Below are 18,724 nucleotides of genomic sequence, written 5' to 3' on the forward strand. Positions count from 1 at the left end.
CTACCCCTGCCATCTGCACAGTCCAGCTCATTCACACAATCTATTGCAGGGGAGAAGCAGAACATTCCATCACACCAGACAAGGGGGTGCAGTCTCTTAAAGTGACAGCGTGTTCCTTACTGTCCATAACAGCACCACCCTCTTACAAGGGTGGGGAAGTAAATGATGTATTGAATGTGGGGTAGAGCAGTCGATAATGAATAGAGCGTGGGAGAGAAAGACATGACAATGAATTGGGGCGGGAGGGGAATGTAAATATAATGAATCGGGGTTAGGGTTAGAGTGGGAGGTACATAGTGGGAGGTGTTGAGTATGAAGTGACTGGTAATGAATTGGGAGAAAGAGTACAGGGGCAAATTAATTTATGTATTAAATGAGGAAAAGTGGCTATTTATAGTTAGTGGGTGCACAGTGGTGGATTATAATTTATATTTGGAATGGTGGGTTGCATAATAACCAATTATATAGTGACTAGATGATAGCCCGATTCTAACGCATCAGGTATTCTAGAATATGTATGTAGTTTATTTATGAAGATTTTAGAATAATGCAATGAATACACAGGATTCGGCCAACCGCGACCGATTAGCGAAGCGTGGTTCAAATCCCACGCCAATTCGTGGCCGGACTGCGCCTGTCGCTGATTGTTCACGGCCGGCCACAAAGTATATAGCACAGCCACGTAGTAAATAGCACAGCCACGTAGTACATAGCACAGCCACGTAGTATATTGCACAGCCACGTACTATATAGCACAGCCACGCAGTATATAGCACAGCCCATGGAGTATATAGCACAGCCATGTAGTATATAACACAGCCCACAGAGTATATAGCACAGCCCACGGAGTGTATAACAGCCCACATAGCATATAACAGAGCCACGCAGTTTATAACAGCCCACGTAGCATATAACACAGCTCACGTAGTACATAACATGCCACGCACGCAGTATATAACACAGCCCACGTAGTGTATATCACAGCCCACGTTGTGTATAACACAGCCCACGTAGTGTATCACACAGCCCACGTAGTATATAGCACAGCCCACGTAGTATATAACAGCCCATGTAGTGTATAACACAGCCATGTAGCATATAGCACAGCCCACATAGTATATAGCACAGCCACGTAATATATATTGCACAGCCCACGTAGTATATTGCACAGCCCACATAGCATATTGCACAGCCCACGTAGTATATTGCACAGCCCACGTAGTATATTGCACAGCCACGTAGTATATTGCACAGCCACGTAGTATATTGCACAGCCCACGTAGTATATTGCACAGCCCACGCAGTATATTGCACTGCCCATGTAGTATATTGCACAGCCCACGTAGTATATTGCACAGCCCACGTAGTATATAGCACAGCCCACGTAGTATATTGCACAGCCCACGTAGTATATAGCACAGCCCACATAGTATATTGCACAGCCCACGTAGTATATAGCACAGTCATGTAGTATGTAGCACAGCCCACGTAGTATATTGCACAGCCCACGTAGTACATTGCACTGCCCACGTAGTATATTGCACAGCCACGTAGTATATTGCACAGCCCACATAGTATATTGCACTGCCCACGTAGTATATTGCACAGCCCACGTAGTATATAGCAATGTGGGCATCATATCCCTGTAAAAAAAAAAAGGATTAAAATAAAAAATAGTTATATACTCACCTTCCGTTGGCCCCCGGATCCAGGCGAAGCGTTTACCGATGCTCCTCACGCGCTCCGGTCCCAAGAGTGCATTGCGGTCTCGCGAGATGATGACGTAGCGGAAAGGCCTGTTCTGGATCCAAGGGGCCGACGGATGGTGAGTATATAACTATTTTTTATTTTTTTTATTATTTTAACAGATCTTTTTACTATTGATGCTGCATAGGCAGCATCAATAGTAAAAAGTTGGTCACACAGGGTTAATAGCAGCGTTAATGGAGTGCGTTACACCGCGGCATAACGCGGTCCGTTAACGCTGCCATTAACCCTGTGTGAGCGGTGACTGGAGGGGAGTATGGAGCGGGCACTGACTGCGGGGAGTAAGGAGTGGCCATTTTGCCGCCGGACTGTGCCCGTCGCTGATTGGTCGTGGCTGTTTTGCCGCGACCAATCAGCGACTTGGGATTTCCATGACAGACAGACAGGAGGACAGACAGAAAGACGGAAGTGACCCTTAGACAATTATATAGTAGATTTGGCAATATATTAAACCTTTTATGTTAGTTTTCTGGCATAAAAGCTTTGATGAATGGTGCCCTAAATCGTTCTTTTATTTATTCCCGTAAAACTTTACTGAGCTGGTTCTGCTCACACAGCTGATGGGTGCAATAATCTATGACTTTTAGACTTTGATCATAAACCATTTGTCATCTACATTTGTTGAATGTTTCCATAGGCCCCCATTATCCTTTCCAAAATAGTGTTCTGGCTAATGTTGTAGGGGTATGTGTTCCTTCCTATACTTTTATTTTACAGTAATGACTAGCCTACATGACTTGGCTGTACAATACAGAGACTTCCTGCTACAAAATGATAAAAACAAACAAAAGAACTATTCAGGGCGTCCCATCTTCTTTTATATTGATATACCCTAATTGGTTTAGACAGACAGCGGCGAGATCAAACATTGTCCTACAGGGAAACCGTCTGCTGGTGGCGCTGGAGAGATATTTTCTTCCTTTTCCAGGACAGCTTTATTTTCAGTTATGCAACTGTGTGTGTATGTATCAGCAGCCAGCAGAGGGCAGGAGACACTAATCCTGATGCCCCAGCATTGCTTACTGCAGTATTATGTAGATCTTCAATAAGGCCACATTCACAGGTTAAGGATCTGAAGTCACTCCACATCCAAACCGAATGAATTATTATATATTTATATAGCACCATTAATTCCAGGGTGCTGTACTTGAGAAGGTGTTACATGCAAAATACAGATATTGCTTACAGTAAACAAACTAACAATGACCGACTGTTGCGGTCCTTTGCAGGCTTACATTCTATATGCATTCTGCACAAAAAAACTGCAGATTACCCCTATTAAATGGCAATAGGGCTAATCCTTGTGTGGATCCGCGGGCATACCCTTTGCCAAAAACAAGTGTCAATCTTATATTTTTGCTGCAGATCCTCTTACGAAGATGTGAGAGGGTAGAGGATGGCGTTCCATTTCCATAAAGCCGCTGATGTTTTATATGTAGGAAAATATATTTCTCTGTATTCTATTGTTACCCTTCTGCATGCTGCAGTCCCTGTTAGGTAGGACAGGGTTAACTGTATGACCGGTCCATAATGGGGAGAAGGGTTAAGAATCTGTGGGTTAGTTGCAGGGTTAGAGAGTTAGTTAAGAAAAAGGTAGGAAGATGAAAGGACACCCTATAGTTAAGGTGATTATCAGCTGGGGTGTGTGGATGAAGAGATCGGAAAAGCAGAGAGTGAGAGGAAGCGTATAAGAAGAACTCCATTGGTGGCAGCAAAATACTTTTAGCAGGCTAGTTAGGGAAGGACAGGAATTTTGTTTTGAGTCCTTAAAGGTTTCTGGGGAACAGAAAAGTGTCAGCCATTTCTTGGGAGCTGCGAGTCCAAGAAGAGATGAGAAAGCAAGAGTGGGGGCACACTCAGTAAGGTGGCTTCATTACATGGCCTGAAGGGTAGTGGTCACTGGAAAAACTCAGCTAAAATGTCTCTATGTTTGGAAAGGTTGTAGTCTCTAGAACTTGTTCTGCATTCCACCAACTGTGCCACTGAAAATAGTTTACTGAAGACACGCCACTGTATTGTAACCATGGGAAAGACATCTGAATCTCCTGCTGTTCTTTGTGTACAAGTCAAACTGTCAGTAAAATGGATTTTGTTTTTATGGACTGGCGTGGTTTCCCGTTCGTGAGATCGTGGGGAATCGGAGCCGTGCAATGCGTGACAGACTAGAAAAGCTGGGAGGTGTCCATTATGGTAACAGGTCCACAAACACGTCCCAAAACAAGATCCTGTTTATCTGTAGCAGGCCGGAGCATTTTGCATAGTCGGTAGGATCATTTATGTGGGGAAAAGACCTGTGGCGCAGATGACAGGGCGCCTGAAATTGAACGGCCAGAAGCATGGACTCTTACATGGCAACAGCTGGTGAGATGAGAAGAAATGTAATGCTACAAAGTTGTTGTGTATGTGCCTTTAAGATGCAGCAGGGCTGACAGCTACCTCATTATGCTTGTACTGTGGTGCCCCAGGGTCCTGGTCGTCACAGTAGCATTGCTTTCCTCACAGGTGAGGGTGATGTTACGTTTGGAAGCGATGAAGGATATCTTTTATCAGGTAACCACAATGCATACAACATGTTCACACTCCAGACCAGAAGGGGGAGCTCTAAACCTGTTTAAGCTGAACTCCCCTATAAATACATTCTGATCTGGAGGGAAATGGTCAGAGAGTTTAGTTCCTGTCAGAGAGACAGACGACAGGGGAGACCGACATAGGGTGTCAGAAGGTCTGAAGGGGCCGTGTAGTCTACTACAGCTCCTGGAAAGAGACATACAGAAAGCCGAACATTGTTCAGTGAGCATGAAGGAGAGCGAAGCACAGGAGAGTAACATCAGGGGAGACCAGCTACAAGCAGGCTATCTCCCTCTGAAGCGCAGATCACCGGTAGCCGGACGACCGAGGTTGTAAGGGACTCTACGACTTACAGCAGAGACTGGCAGGACAGCTGAACTGCAAGTTACCTGTCCGCCACACACACCTGAGACACAGTAACACATAGAGCCCGGGGCGTGCTAGAGTCCCTGTAAAAAGGCTCGAGTTACCTGTCATGTAGGCATGTAGGTATTGTCCTATCCTATAAGGGGGACAGAGAGAAGAACTGTGAGAACCTTATCTGAAGCCATAGGCAGTAAGGGACTACAACACCACCGCGCTAGAGGAAGTCTTTTAACTCCTCCTGGTAAAGGGGACTTTGGATTCGCTTCCAAGCCGGCCGGACCCTGCCTGCCCTGTGATCTGGTACCCTGGACTGTGGCTGCCTGAAGTCTTCAGTAAACCAGGTAAAGAGACTGCACACCTGTGTCCTCGTTCTTTACTGCGCCATTCAACATCTTCCATTCACCATGAGCTCTGGGGATACACTTCACCTGTGGGAAGCTATACCATCTAGCTGCCATAACATCACCCCAGATGACCCCTTAAAGCAGCGTCGGTCACCACTGACCGAATACCGCAGGTGGCGTCACGAACATAAAGTCTATTCACCAAATCCCTTTAAAGACTTTCTCCTTTTACATGGGCGCCCAGGGCCACGGACCAGGTCACCACCGTGATATCCCCCTGTGAACACCGGACCCAGTACCGGGTACCCCACGGCCCTGGCGGGCGACTCATCTCGGCGTCACGAACAGGATGGACTGACCCAGCAAATCGGGTCATGTGCGCCTTAGAGACTGTGTTGTGCCTAACTGTGATTTATTAAGAGACGGTGCATTGTGAAATACCGCCAAAATTGCCGCCAAAACTGCCGACATTATAGCGCCAAAAGAAGCGCTGGAAAAGACAACTGCGCCATCGTGGGTGGGAACTAGCTGTGGAGCGCGAAAATAATGGTCGCCCAATCCAAGTATTACTGTACCATGCGGACATGTCCATCAGCTACAGAGATCCGCCTCCTGATCCTGAATGGCAGAAGGAAAAGAAAAAAGAAGTTCCGCCCCCGAAGGAGAGAGTGGGAGAGAGACCTGGACGCGGAGAGCAATGTGGAGGACGCCATGGCAAGCAGCCTGGAGCCAGAGCGTGGGGTGGAAGCGGAGGACTCCCCCAGCAACCCGGAAAGAAGCCACGGTGAGCCAGCACCTGCCATCCCTGAACTCCTGCAGACCGGAGTGGAGGATTTAATCAACCAGCCCCTGCGGATGCAACTGAACGCCGGCGCCAGTGAGAGCTGCAGGAACCACATCCCGTCCAACAGCCCCCGACACCAACGGAGGAGACCGGCACCGGAGACACCACAGCGGCAGGTAGGCTCAACAACCCTGCCCCGGTAGCCGAGGAACTTTTAGTGGGTCCAGTCTCTGCCCCGCCCCGCCATGGATCCGTGCGACTCCAGATCCTGGGGGAATGGGACCAGGCCACGGGGATGGAGCACTTTATGAAGGCCCCGATCCAGCCCACCAGCCTGCCGGGTGAGATCTACACGGAACGAACAGTGTACCGCTGGGTGAATCCTGGGACAGACCTCATGGGGTTCCCCGGGGTGGAGAAGAAGGAAGGGGAGACCCTAGAAGTCTTAAGCTGGGATGAATATCAGCAGCAACTAGCCCGCAAATGGGAGGCTAAGGAGGAGGAATACCAGGCCCGGCGCAAAGCCTTTGACCAGAGAGACTTATGTGCCAAGGCCCAGGGCCACGGACCGGGTCACCACCATGACATCCCCCTGTGAATACCGGACCCGGTACCGGGTACCCCACGGCCCTGGCGGGTGACTCAGTACTATGCTAAAATTTCTTTTTGCAGATAATGTACATGAGGATTCAGTACACAGGAGTGGTTTATATATGCACAAAGTGATGTACTTATTAGGTTCTGCATTTAGAAGGTTGTTAAGAGTTCAAGGTCACATAGCTAAATGAACAGGTCCTGGGTAGTGATGAGCGAGTGTACTCGTTGCTCGGCTGACCTCCGAGTATTTATGACTGCTCGGAGATTTAGTTTTCATCACGGCACCTGAATGATTTACAGCTACTAGCCTGTTTGATTACATGTGGGGATTCCCTAGCAACCAGGCAACCCTCACATGTACGCAGCCTGGCTAGTAGCTGTAAATCATTCAGCTGCCGCAATGAAAACTAAATCTCCGAGCAGTCATAAATACTCAGAGGTCACCCGAGCATGCTTGGGAAAACCCAAGCAACGAGTACACTCGCTCATCACTAGTCCTGGGTCATGCAGTGAAGAAGAAGGAGACATTGTGTGCATGTGTGAGTTGTCCTAGAGAAGCTGAAGGAGCGGGAACGGGAGCAGCCTTAGCTCTAGTACATAAGTCACAGCCTCAGCTTTAACTGCTGTGTGATCAGGACTGTGCTTATAGGCAGAAATTGAAGCTCAGAAATCACTGCACCATTTATATATCTGCATTACCATACTGGAAAGTAACTGTGATTGCTGTATAGAAATTGAATCTCTGTTCAATAATCGTTTATCTGGATGTACCTGTGTATTCGTACAAGTAAAAGTTATCAACAGCACCTCTGGCCTCCCTATTTTCTGGACTATTTGGAGTACACCACATTACGTCACACTACCAGGAAGCAGAGGTTAATGAAGTGCACTCTTGCATCATAAACTTTCTTTTATTTTCTTTGCCACTGCTATGGCAGAATGGTAACGTCCGCACACCACATGACATATTGCAGAAGAACCGCCTATCGTGGGTGTGGATGGCACCATAATGTGAGAATGTGTCTCCAGCCTGCAGGATTGTTGGTCCGGAAGAAGGTATGCCCTGCAGCCAAGGCCCAGCTCAAGATGGGAGGTGTGTGTTCCGGAGGAAGGCACGGTTCTAAATTAAGTATGGCCCATAGGGTGGAGAACGTTGAGTGCAGGAGGCGTGGCAAAGGTGGAGTCACCGAGAGAGATGTGTGACGTATCTGGCATGTTAGAAGTCCGGCCCAGAAAGTGTTGGAGTCGAAGGAACAGGAAGCGCTCAGTGAGTCAGAGACAGATGCCATTTTCTCTGCAGTGCGTGTGGTGGGAGAAGCTAAAGAGAAGAGCTCGTACGAAGATGGCTCGCAGCAACAGAGACAAGTTGAGTACTACTCTCCATCCAGCAACCAGACTCTAAAAGAGGCCATTCTTGAAGAATTTAAAAAAGAAAGCTGTTACTGTAACGTGGCACTGGGCGGTAGCTGTGGGCGAAGCTCTCGTCACCAATGCCCCAGCTTGTTACATTAAGGCCATGTTCACACTTTGCGGGTTTTACCGCGGATCCGCAGCTTTTTTGCAGCTGCGGGTCCGCAGCAGTTTCTATTGCGTTTACATTTACATGTAAACCCTATGGAAACAGCAATCCACTGTGCACATGCTGCGGGAAAAACCGCGCAGAAACGCAGCGGTTTACAACCCGCAGTATGTCACTTCTTTGTGCAGAATCGCTGCGATTCTGCACCCATAGGAATGCATTGATCCGCTAACTTCCCGCATAGGGCTGTGCCCACGATGCGGGAAGTAAGCGGATAATGTGCAGATGGTACCCGGGGTGGAGGAGAGGAGACTCTCCTCCAGGCCCTGGGAACCATATTAGTGTAAAAAAAAAAAGAATTAAAATAAAAAATAATGATATACTCACCTCTCAGCGCTGCACGCGGCTGTCCGGTCTCAGGGTTGCTGTGCGAGCAGGACCTGCGGTGACGTCGCGGTCACATGACCGTTATGACGCCGCGGTCACATAACCGTGACGTCACGAAGGTCCTTCTCGCACAGCATCTTTGGAACCGGATCGCCGCGTGCAGCGCCGAGGAGATCGGGACGTCAGAGGGTGAGTATAAACCATTTTTTATTATTTTTAACATTACTATTGATGCTGCATATTGCTGCATCAATAGTATAGGAGTAAAACCCGCAGCGAAAACAGGAAGACAAATCGCGATAAATCTGCAGGGATAACCGCAGCGGTTTTGCCCTGCAGATTTATCAAATCCGCTGCGGGAGAACCCGCAGAGCACACCGCAGAGTGTGCACATAGCCTAAAGTGGAGCTCCTGGCTGGGTGTGCAGACTTGTGCTGTGAGGTCATTACGCCCGTGCAGGCTGCATTTAACCGATGTTGCTGGTTTGCCATGACCAGATGTTTCACAGTTCAATGAGAGAGACCACCATTCAAAAATTAACTCTTTACTGAACAGCGACTTGATAAGGGTTATATACAAGGGATAGCGGGTACAAAGTCTTATGAAAGTTTTTTTAGCAACTCGATACATTTTTCCACAATATCCTTCTTTAGTAGTTTACTGCAAGGTTTTCTATATCTACTGTTTCTCCCGACTTCACCACAATGCAGCTTTAACTCTACAGTCCTCATCAACAAGTCTAGTTTATTTTCTCTGCGGTTCTGCGCACTCTTTCCCACTACTGGCACACTAGAACTCCCACTCGAGACCCTTCACTAGTCCCAGTCACTCAGTCCTGTTTAATAAATAAGGCAGCACACTGTGGCGCCAAAACCTGCAAACATGAAACATGAAAACTGAATTGCATTACTGCACTAGAAATATGAAAAATTTAGAAAGTTTAGCGCATAAATTTGCCAATTTTATTCGACTTTATTCTCAGAGAGGAAAGGCATTGCTAGAACCTTGTATACGAGAAATGCCTTAACGTGGCTACAAGGTACACATAAATTGGCCAATTTATGAGCTAAACTTTCTCAATTTTTCATATTTCTAGTGCAGTAATGCAATTCAATTTTCATGTTTCATGTTTGCATGTTTTGGCGCCACAGTGTGCTGCCTTATTTATTTGACTGTATACGAGTTGGTGACTCTAGGTTCAGCACCTGTTCACACTTAGTCTATGTTTGGATGTGACGGTCAGTTTTTTGAAGTTTGTACTAAGTCCTGTTTAGGCCTATTACCTTCCAGCGTTACATGCTTGGAGTCTCGTGGCTAGGTGTCTTCTCCTAGGACCCGTCTCCAGAAGGCCTCTCTGTCTCTTATGCTCAGTATCTCTCTATCCCTTCTGTTCAGTCTTCCCTCATTTAGGGTCACCCTCGAATGTGGCACTGTTCACTAAGCACTCCAGGACCTGTCTGTCTTCCTAGCAGGAAACAGGCATTTTCTTTTACACTAGCCTCTCCCACTCAGGGCTAGTCACAACTCTTAACTCTAACTGTTCCTATAGTAAACTAAGCACATGTCCAACATCATTAACACTTATCACATTACACAACGCAGTTAAAATTACAGAGTATTTACAAAGAGACACACACACATGGCAAGACACAATTCACATAATACTACAATAACGCAATTAGTGACTTTGTAGTATGGCACATTACATGAAAGTGGAGGTCCTGGCTGGGTGTGTGGTATGCCTGTCCTGGTCGCATGTAACCATTGACGCTGGTATGCCAGGACCACATGCTAACCAGTTTATGAAAGGATGCTTTACTAAACAGCCATTGTATGGCAACTATGTTAGAACAACGCTGGTGCCCCTGCATGCGTCCACTTCCTCTTCCCAGCAGGGAAGCTGGCGTGTTCACTTACCACCTGCGCTCCCTTGGTGTCTGTTTCCTCCCAGGACCTGCGCATGGCACGCAGGTCTCCTGGAAGGGTGTTTAGGGCCTGCATTCTCCCTGCCTCTTAAAGGGGCAGCGTTCGTGCTTCTGAAAATTTCCCCCGCCAATAGCTGGGAGATGCCTGACATTTAAGGCAGCCTCCCCTATTGGGACGTTCCTTAGCAACTATAGTTATCCATGTCTATCCTGCTACCTAGTTGTGAGGTCCCTGTACTTGTGCTTCCTGAACCTGATCCTGTCTGCATCTGATCCTGTTCGTCCTGTGTGAACTTGATCCTGTCCGTCCTGCTATAACCTGCTCCTGAATCCGTCCTGCCGTTACCCAGTCCTGAGCATGATCCGCCTTGTCTGCACCTATACCGTTATCCCCACCTGTCCAGTCTGAGCCTGCACCTGTGATCCTGCACACGAGTCCGCCCTGTGTTCCTGAACCTATCCTGTCCATTCTTGATCCAGAATCAGTTCTGTCTACCAGCCACACGTCCTCCTATTAACCATTCACTGGACGATCCTGCTTCCCTGCGCGTTTGGGGGTCAGCTGCTGTAGCTTTGGGGTCTGCCCTGGAGTAGCACCTGGCACCCACCTGGGTTCAATCACACCATCAGAGCCTCTAGTGAAGAACCAATTGGTCGCTTAGTTACGCCCCTAATGGCTCTCTCTGGACCGTGGCACAGTGGTTCCACAACCACATGCGTAAGAAACTATATACACAGGATAGCGAGTACACACCTTCTTGCTTGTTTCTTCATTAATACAGAGCATCTCAATACACAGTCTCGTTACTTCCTCGGTCTCACACATTTCTGCCTCCACTGATCTCATCTCCTTCACCATCATCCAGCTTAGCACCACAGTACAGTCCGTGAAAATCATTTCCTCTTCCTGTGGTTCAACGTTTGATTCTCCACGTAGAGGAGAGGGTAAAAGCATAAAGCATACATCACCTCTGTTCGCTGCTCAGAACCCGGCTCAGAATCCTCACAGAGCACAGTGCGTGTGCTGGGGGGATTCATAGGTCTACAGTCACATACAGTGACTAGAAATCAGGGCTGGACAGATGGGCTGCTCCGACTGTGGGTCACAAAGGTTGCAACTAATTTAACAGTATCAGCATCCTCCAAATGCCGGTACTGTTAACAGATGTTTAGGAGCATGGAGCCGTCGGCTCTGTACTCTGTCATTTACTCCTGCAGGCCGCAGAATGCTTCCTGCCTGCAGCCTGCTGGACACCAATGCCATGCCGATGACGTTGTGCGACGCAATGTCGTCACTGCATCATTACACTTACAGGGTCCACTGCAAGACAGAATTGGAGAGTGGCTGCGATGGACGTGAAGGCTGGATTTTTTTTTGTGGTCTGTGGTGCCAATAATTCTGCATGGGGGCCAACACACTGTATAGGGTCCTGTGGTGGATCATCAAACTATATAGGGGACTGTGTGTGACCATCATGGTGTATTGAGGCTATCAGGGATCACCATACTGTGTGGGGCTGTGGAGGGCCATCATACTATATGGAAGGCTGTGGTGGAACTATCATACTGTATTGGAGCTGTGTAAGACTATCCTGCCATACAGGTGTCTGTGAGGGGACCATCATACTATAGAGGGGCCTGTGAGGAACAATCATACTATGTAGGGGCCTTTGGCGGACCATCATACTATATAAGGGCCTGTGGTGGGCCCATCAAACTATATGGAAAGATGTGTGGGACAATTTACTATACAGGAGCTTATGGGAGGACTACCATACTGTATTGGGGCTGTTGGGGCACGTCATATTTTGTAGTGGAGCAGCATACTGTTTTGGGGGACCATGAGACTGTTTTGGAGTTGTTTTGGGAATGTTTGTGGGCCATCGTACTATATAGGGTCCTGTGGAGGGGGTCACCATACTATACAGGGGACTGTGGGGGGAACATGATACTGTAGGGGGGACTATGGGGAACTATCATTCTGTATTGGGACAGTGGAGGACCTTCATGCTATATAGGAGCCTGTGAGGGGACTATCATAGTATATGGGGGGCTGAGGGAATCATCATACTGCATTGGGACTGTAGAGGATCAATATACTGTGTGGGTGTACCATGATACTATATGGGTTGCTGTGGATGGACCATCATACTGAATTGGGGCTGTGAGAGACCATCATACTGTTTAGTGGACAATCATACTGTATTCGGGATGTGGGCGAGCATCATACTGTATTAGGGCTGTGTGGAGGTACCATCATACTATGTGTATGGCTGTGTGGAGACCAAAATACTATATGAGAGGTCGTTTGAGGACCATCATACTATATAGGGGGTGGGTTGTCGAGCATACTGTGTGTGGTGACCATTATACTGTGTGGGGGGCTGTGGAGACTATCATGCTGTGTAGGGACCATTATACTGTGTGGGGGCCTGTGGTGACCATCATAATGTGTGTGTGGAGGCTGTGGTGGACATTATACTGTATGGTGAGGCTGTGATGATTATCAACTGTGCGGCGGAATGCTGGGGTGGCCATCATACTGTGTGTGGGTACGGGGTGATCATCTTGCTGTGTGGAGTTTGTGAGGCCATCATGATGTGTAGGTGAAGGAATGTGGGAATATCATTCAGTGTTCTGGCATTTTCTTGGGAATCATACTCTATGGACGCCATGGAAGGGGGTATCATAGTGGGTGAAAACACTAAGGGGCCTCAGTAGTGACAAAATAACTGTGTAAGAGCCACAATACATATCCACCTCTGTGTCTTAAAGTTGGGAAGTATGCCCTTCTGTGACTATGTGTCATGAAAGGACTTTTGCAAAGGGGTCCTATGATTATGATTTCTATGTGCACCCCTGCTCAAGGGCATTATTATAAGGAGGCAAACTGGAGAATTATCATTATAGGGAAAGCACAGGTGACAATATTATAAGAATGTGTAGTGTTTGTATTATAAGTAGGTTCAGAGTAATTATTATAAGGGATCAATGGTAATTATTATAAGGAGGCACAGGGGAACATTATTACTATAGGGTGCTGTATAACTGTAAGGAGGCACAGGGGAGCATTGTTACTATAAGGATGTACAGATGGAATTTTATTACTGTGTAGAGACTCTGCTATTAGGTGGGGCACAAAAGAAGGGTAATATTACTGTACAGGGCACATGGGGGCATTATTATTGTCTCGTGCACTGGTTATAGCGCTACATGAATTGTATAGAGGTGGGGAAAGTGAAGAGGGGGCTGGAAAAGCAGTAACATGTTATATCTTGAATTATGGATGGAAGAAATGGTCATTGAGGTTTGAGCCAAATAAAAAAGAAAAGGGAAAATGAATGAGAACAGAATGAATGAGAACAGTCAGCCAGAACGTCACTGGTGAGAACCTGCACAATACACCCATATATGGTCTGCAGAGCACTGGTGCAGAACTGATATTAATAATATATGGTCATTGTATCATGATAATATAATTCCTAGTACAGAGGTTTTGAATAATGGTCAGTATGGCGGTATTATCACTACTGTATATCTGGTGATATTTGTCTGTTATATTGCAATATTATTATATCTTACATAGCAGTGTTATTGAAAATATAGGAAATAGTCTTGATTTCCTGTTGGGAGGGTAATATAAGATATGACCCCAATCTGGGGAAGGGGATGGGTACAGCATAGGTCTGTGTGCTTTCAAATGCCAGGGCTGAATTGTAGTCCCAGTCCATCCCTGCTGCAGACTTATCAATTTAGACCAGACAACCCCTTTAACTCTATTGCACCCTACTTACTGTCTGTTGCTGGGCAGAACACAGTTTTCTCATAGTACAGTGCAGAACGCTACAATGCATCATAACACAATTCACATTACACATCACCATCACAATAACGCCTGACATTATACACATTACACTTTAGATTATATGCAGCGCTGATGTCTTCGATATGCCCGTCTCCTCACATCTTCAGGGAAAGGAGTGCAACAGCAACAGTCCACCTCCTTTCATTACAATATGTCGCCCATTTGTTCATTCCATGTCTAGAAGACTTGGTGCTGTCCTTAAAAATCCTGGCGGTCATACAAATACTAGATGTAGTAGTTTTTGATGTGGGGTGTACTCATCTTTACATCAACTAATTTGAGTAAAACTGAAGATTTTGTAAAGTAAGTTATATTATTGACCTTACTTTCATTTTATTGGTTAAGACTCAGTCTTGACAAAATTTTGGAATCTGTTCTTGTGTTCAGTGAAATATTGATTAAAATCTTACTTTTCAAAGGTGGTGTACTCATTTATGATAAGCATGGCATATGAAGGCAGCACTATGAGGCTTCTCAATATTAAAAAAAGGAAAAATCATGCTATGGTGTGCCAATAGATAGATAGATATGAGATGGATATAACTGATAGTGTTTGATATAAATTCTATATAATATATGATAATAAGGTTTCCGGATATAGTGTCCTGCTGTGGATAGGGTGAGGAATATGTTGAGCCAGTTGAGGATGATTGTGGCAGTGCTGCGGTCAATAGAAATTTCCAGGAGTGTTGTGGATGCGTCCTGACACTACGTGTCCATCATGGTGCTCAACATCCTCTACTATTATATTACACTCTATATATAACTAATCTGCTCTTTGCTAGGGTCTTTTTTATCAATCTACTTTGCTATTTTGATCTAGTTACCGGCACATCTGATCAGGATATATGAGAAAACTGAGCACATTCCTGACTAGAATAGATCAGACCCTCCTTCCTACATAAGGCATTTGTCTTTTTCGTGGCAAGATATATATTGGTCTTGTGGATTAGGATTCCAGCTAAAATTATCTCACCACTTTGACAATGTCCCTTTATTTTCCAAAGAGCAGACCTGTCCCCTGGGCAGGGGGCTTAGTCATGGAGTTGTGTCGTTATCAGACGCGTCTGGTGGGACGATGCAGACACAAAGCCTTCTTTGGTATGAAAAATATTCCTTATCTAACAAATGGGGATGCTCTTCCGAATTTTCCAGCAATGTACAGCTATTTTTACCAGATTGATGGGGCCCTAAAGGGGAATTTCTAGAGTCTAATGAGAGGATGGCAGATAGTGTTAAGGTACCTTCACACGAAACGACATTATAACGATATCGCTAGCAATCCGTGACGTTGCAGCGTCCTGGCTAGCGATATCGTTTCGTTTGACACGCAGCAGCGATCAGGATCCTGCTGTGATGTCGCTGGTCGCTGAATAAAGTCCAGAACTTTATTTGGTCGTCCGATCGCTGTGTATCGTTGTGTTTGAAAGCAAAAGCAACGATACCAGCGATATTTTACACTGGTAACCAGGGTAAACATCGGGTTACTAAGCGCAGGGCCGCGCTTAGTTACCCGATGTTTACCCTGGTTACTAGCGTAAAATGTAAAAAAAACAAACAGCACATACTCACATTGCGTCCCCTGCAGTCTGCTTCCTCCTCTGACTCAGCGCCGCAAAGTGAAAGTGAAAGCAGCACAGCGGTGACGTCACCGCTCTGCTCTCACTGTACGGCGCTCAGTCAGTCAGGAAGTGGACGCAGGGGGGCGTGAATGTAAGTATGTGCTGTTTGTTTTTTTTAGATTTTACGCTGGTAACCAGGGTAAACATTGGGTTACTAAGCGCGGCCCTGCGCTTAGTTACCCGATGTTTACCCTGGTTACCAGGGGACCTCGGCATAGTTGATCGCTGGAGAGCGGTCTGTGTGACAGCTCTCCAGCGACCAAACAGCGACGCTGCAGCGATCGACATCGTTGTCGCTATCGCTGCAGCGTCGCTTCGTGTGAAGGTACCTTTAGAGTTAACATGAATAATGAACTTTATTGTTTGAAGTGTTACCAATAGAAGGTTATGGTCGAGTATACAAAGCTGATATTTTAGGTCAGAATTAAGGTCCATCTAGAACACACATGTCAAACTCTGGCCCGCAAGTTGAGTATATTTGGCCTGCAACGTCGGGCGGGTCCTCCGAGTATATTTGGCCCACAATGCCGAGCGGGTCACTTGCCCCGACTTCGCACTTTCACCCGCCATCACACTTTCAACTATATCAGCATCCTAGTTGCCAATACAGTTGAAAGCAATGACCGAGCTGATGCTCCCTTTCCCAACATTCGTCCTCTGTGTCTGATGTCTCAATGCAGCGGGCGCAATTACATCATTACAACGCTCCTGCTGTACCGAGATGTGCAGAGCATCTGAAAACACCATGAAGAGACCGGAGCAGGGGAAAATGGCAAAGGTGAGTGCATATTCGTGTTTTTTTTAATATCGGATCTATTATATTGTATGAAGCATCAAGTGAGGCCTTTATATTCTATGGAGCACTAAGTGAGACCATTATACTCTATGGTGCACTAAGTGAGGTCATTATACTCCATGGAGCACTAAGTGAGGCCATTATACTCTATGGAGCCCTATGTTATTATTATTATTATTATTATTATTATTTATTGTTATAGCGCCATTTATTCCATGGCGCTTTACAAGTGAGGAGGGGTATACATAATAAAAACAAGTACAATAGTCTTGAACAATACAAGTCATAACTGGTACAGGAGGAGTGAGGACCCTGCCCGCGAGGGCTCACAATCTACAAGGGATGGGTGAGAATACACTATGTGGGGCCCATTATACTGTTTGGATGACTATGTGGGGCCCATTATACTGTATGAAGCACTATGTGGGGCCATTATACTGTATGGAAGGCAATGCAGAGCCCCGTTACACTATATGGAGGACTATGTGTGGCCCATTTGACTGTATGGAGGGCTGTGTGGGGAATACAGTTGGAGAATCATACTGTGATGTGGTCAGCATTTTTTGCCGGGGGGAATGAGGAGGGGTACAGTTGTGTCATCATACCGTGCATATGGGGGGTACTGTGGAGGAATTTACCGTAGTGATATCATAATGTGTTTGGGAGCACTTTCATTTGCATCATACTTTATTATCTGTATTATTCAAGGTTTTTTATCCTTTTTTTATTGCATATTTAAATTAGATCATTGGGCCATATGCTTATATGCTTTTTACTGCTCTTACATAACATATTATAGTATTCCAATATTTTATTCTAAGATCTAGTAATTAAAATGTACTTTGTTTGTGGAACAACCCCTTTAAGTTTAAAAGTTCATCAATTATATTTGATGATAAGTCGGCCCGCGACTTTGTCAAAGCTTTTAATTTTAGCCCTCTGTGTATTTGAGCTTGACATCCCTGATCTAGAACCTACTCTGTAAATCAAACTTCTGCAATGCTGCTCGTGTAATGGCTAGTAGTATGGTATAGTATAAAGGCAGATAACAAAAAATGCATAGACAAAGCACAGTGGCAAATTAGGAACTATTTTTTTTTTAAGTGTAGGAAAACTTTAAAGGGGTTGACTACTTTTTTTTCAGAAGTTTCCTCTAACAATTAACTGATCACCATGGAATCCCAAGGTATGAGCTGTAATCTGTTGGGGAATTCAGCAGCAACTGTTCATTTTCCCAGCAGCTCCACCACAGAGGACATTAAGCATTACCCAGTTTTAATTGAGGTTAGTAGTCTTTTTAGATTTTCCAGTTTGATAGTCATTTTCCATTCTACTAGGGTATTTATAAATGTTCTTAAACCAGATAAACTCAATAATGGCTTGTTCACACATTGCGTTTTTGTCGTTTTTTCTTCTCTTTTTCTCAAGGATAAAAGACATTGCACCTTACAGTACCAGCAAAGTGAATGAGATTTCTGAAATCCCATGTTTCTTATTTTTTTCTTTGAAGATTACTTATCCTGGCAACTCTCTGGTTTTTGGTGCAGAAAAATCCCGCTGCAGATACTCAACATGCGCACATAACCTAAAACTACCAAACATATTTTATTGAATAAAATTTTGCCAAAATCTTCTGTTATTAAGACAATTCTCTATGGTCTATCACCAAATAAAGCTGATCTATAACCTTGGTGTACCTCCATTGCTTTGGGTCACTAGTTCCAGCATTTTTTGGATTTCTGTTATTTTTGTACTGTGCATAAATCACTAAGTATCACCATATAGACCAGTGCGTTTGTACCTGTGTAGACAACATCAAAGTCACCATCTCATTTTGAGGTCTAAATATTTCCTTTCAAGTACTTCCATTTGGATTTTTTCCTTTTGAATCTACTTCATTTTTACCGTGAGATTCATGGGTCATTGGGTTCCATTAGGTATCTCTCAAACATTGAATGCAAAACATATGACCTTGGTCAAATCTTTACTTCTTTTTTTGTATTGGTTGAAAGGTCTATAATAAAGAACTTTCTATACAGTTCCTAATTTTGGGGTCGGCAGACACTCTGTACATAATGGTTGATAGTGTAGGTTTAATGGTATACAAGAGCAGAGACGCCAACTATCCTTTCAGACGAACCTCATATTAGTATAGTTCCAGGATGAGATTCAAAGTAGTTTCCT

General features: G+C 45.4%; 1 long non-coding RNA gene across 3 annotated transcripts in view; it reads left to right on the forward strand.

Moving 5' to 3' along the window:
- Positions 1-18,272, forward strand: part of LOC143765745 (uncharacterized) — a 121,109-nt gene extending 102,837 nt beyond the window's left edge. The window contains exons 1-3 of one of the 3 annotated variants that reach the window (XR_013213453.1): positions 7,714-7,791; positions 17,685-17,824; positions 17,969-18,270. This is a non-coding gene — a long non-coding RNA (uncharacterized LOC143765745). Of the gene's footprint in view, positions 1-7,713; positions 7,792-15,805; positions 15,836-17,684; positions 17,825-17,968 lie in introns of those variants that run through there. The other 2 variants (XR_013213455.1, XR_013213454.1) reach the window with 2 other exon arrangements.
- Positions 18,273-18,724: the final 452 nt, after the last annotated feature.

Source organism: Ranitomeya variabilis, chromosome 4 (assembly GCF_051348905.1).
Source record: "Ranitomeya variabilis isolate aRanVar5 chromosome 4, aRanVar5.hap1, whole genome shotgun sequence".
NCBI lineage: Eukaryota > Metazoa > Chordata > Amphibia > Anura > Dendrobatidae > Ranitomeya > Ranitomeya variabilis.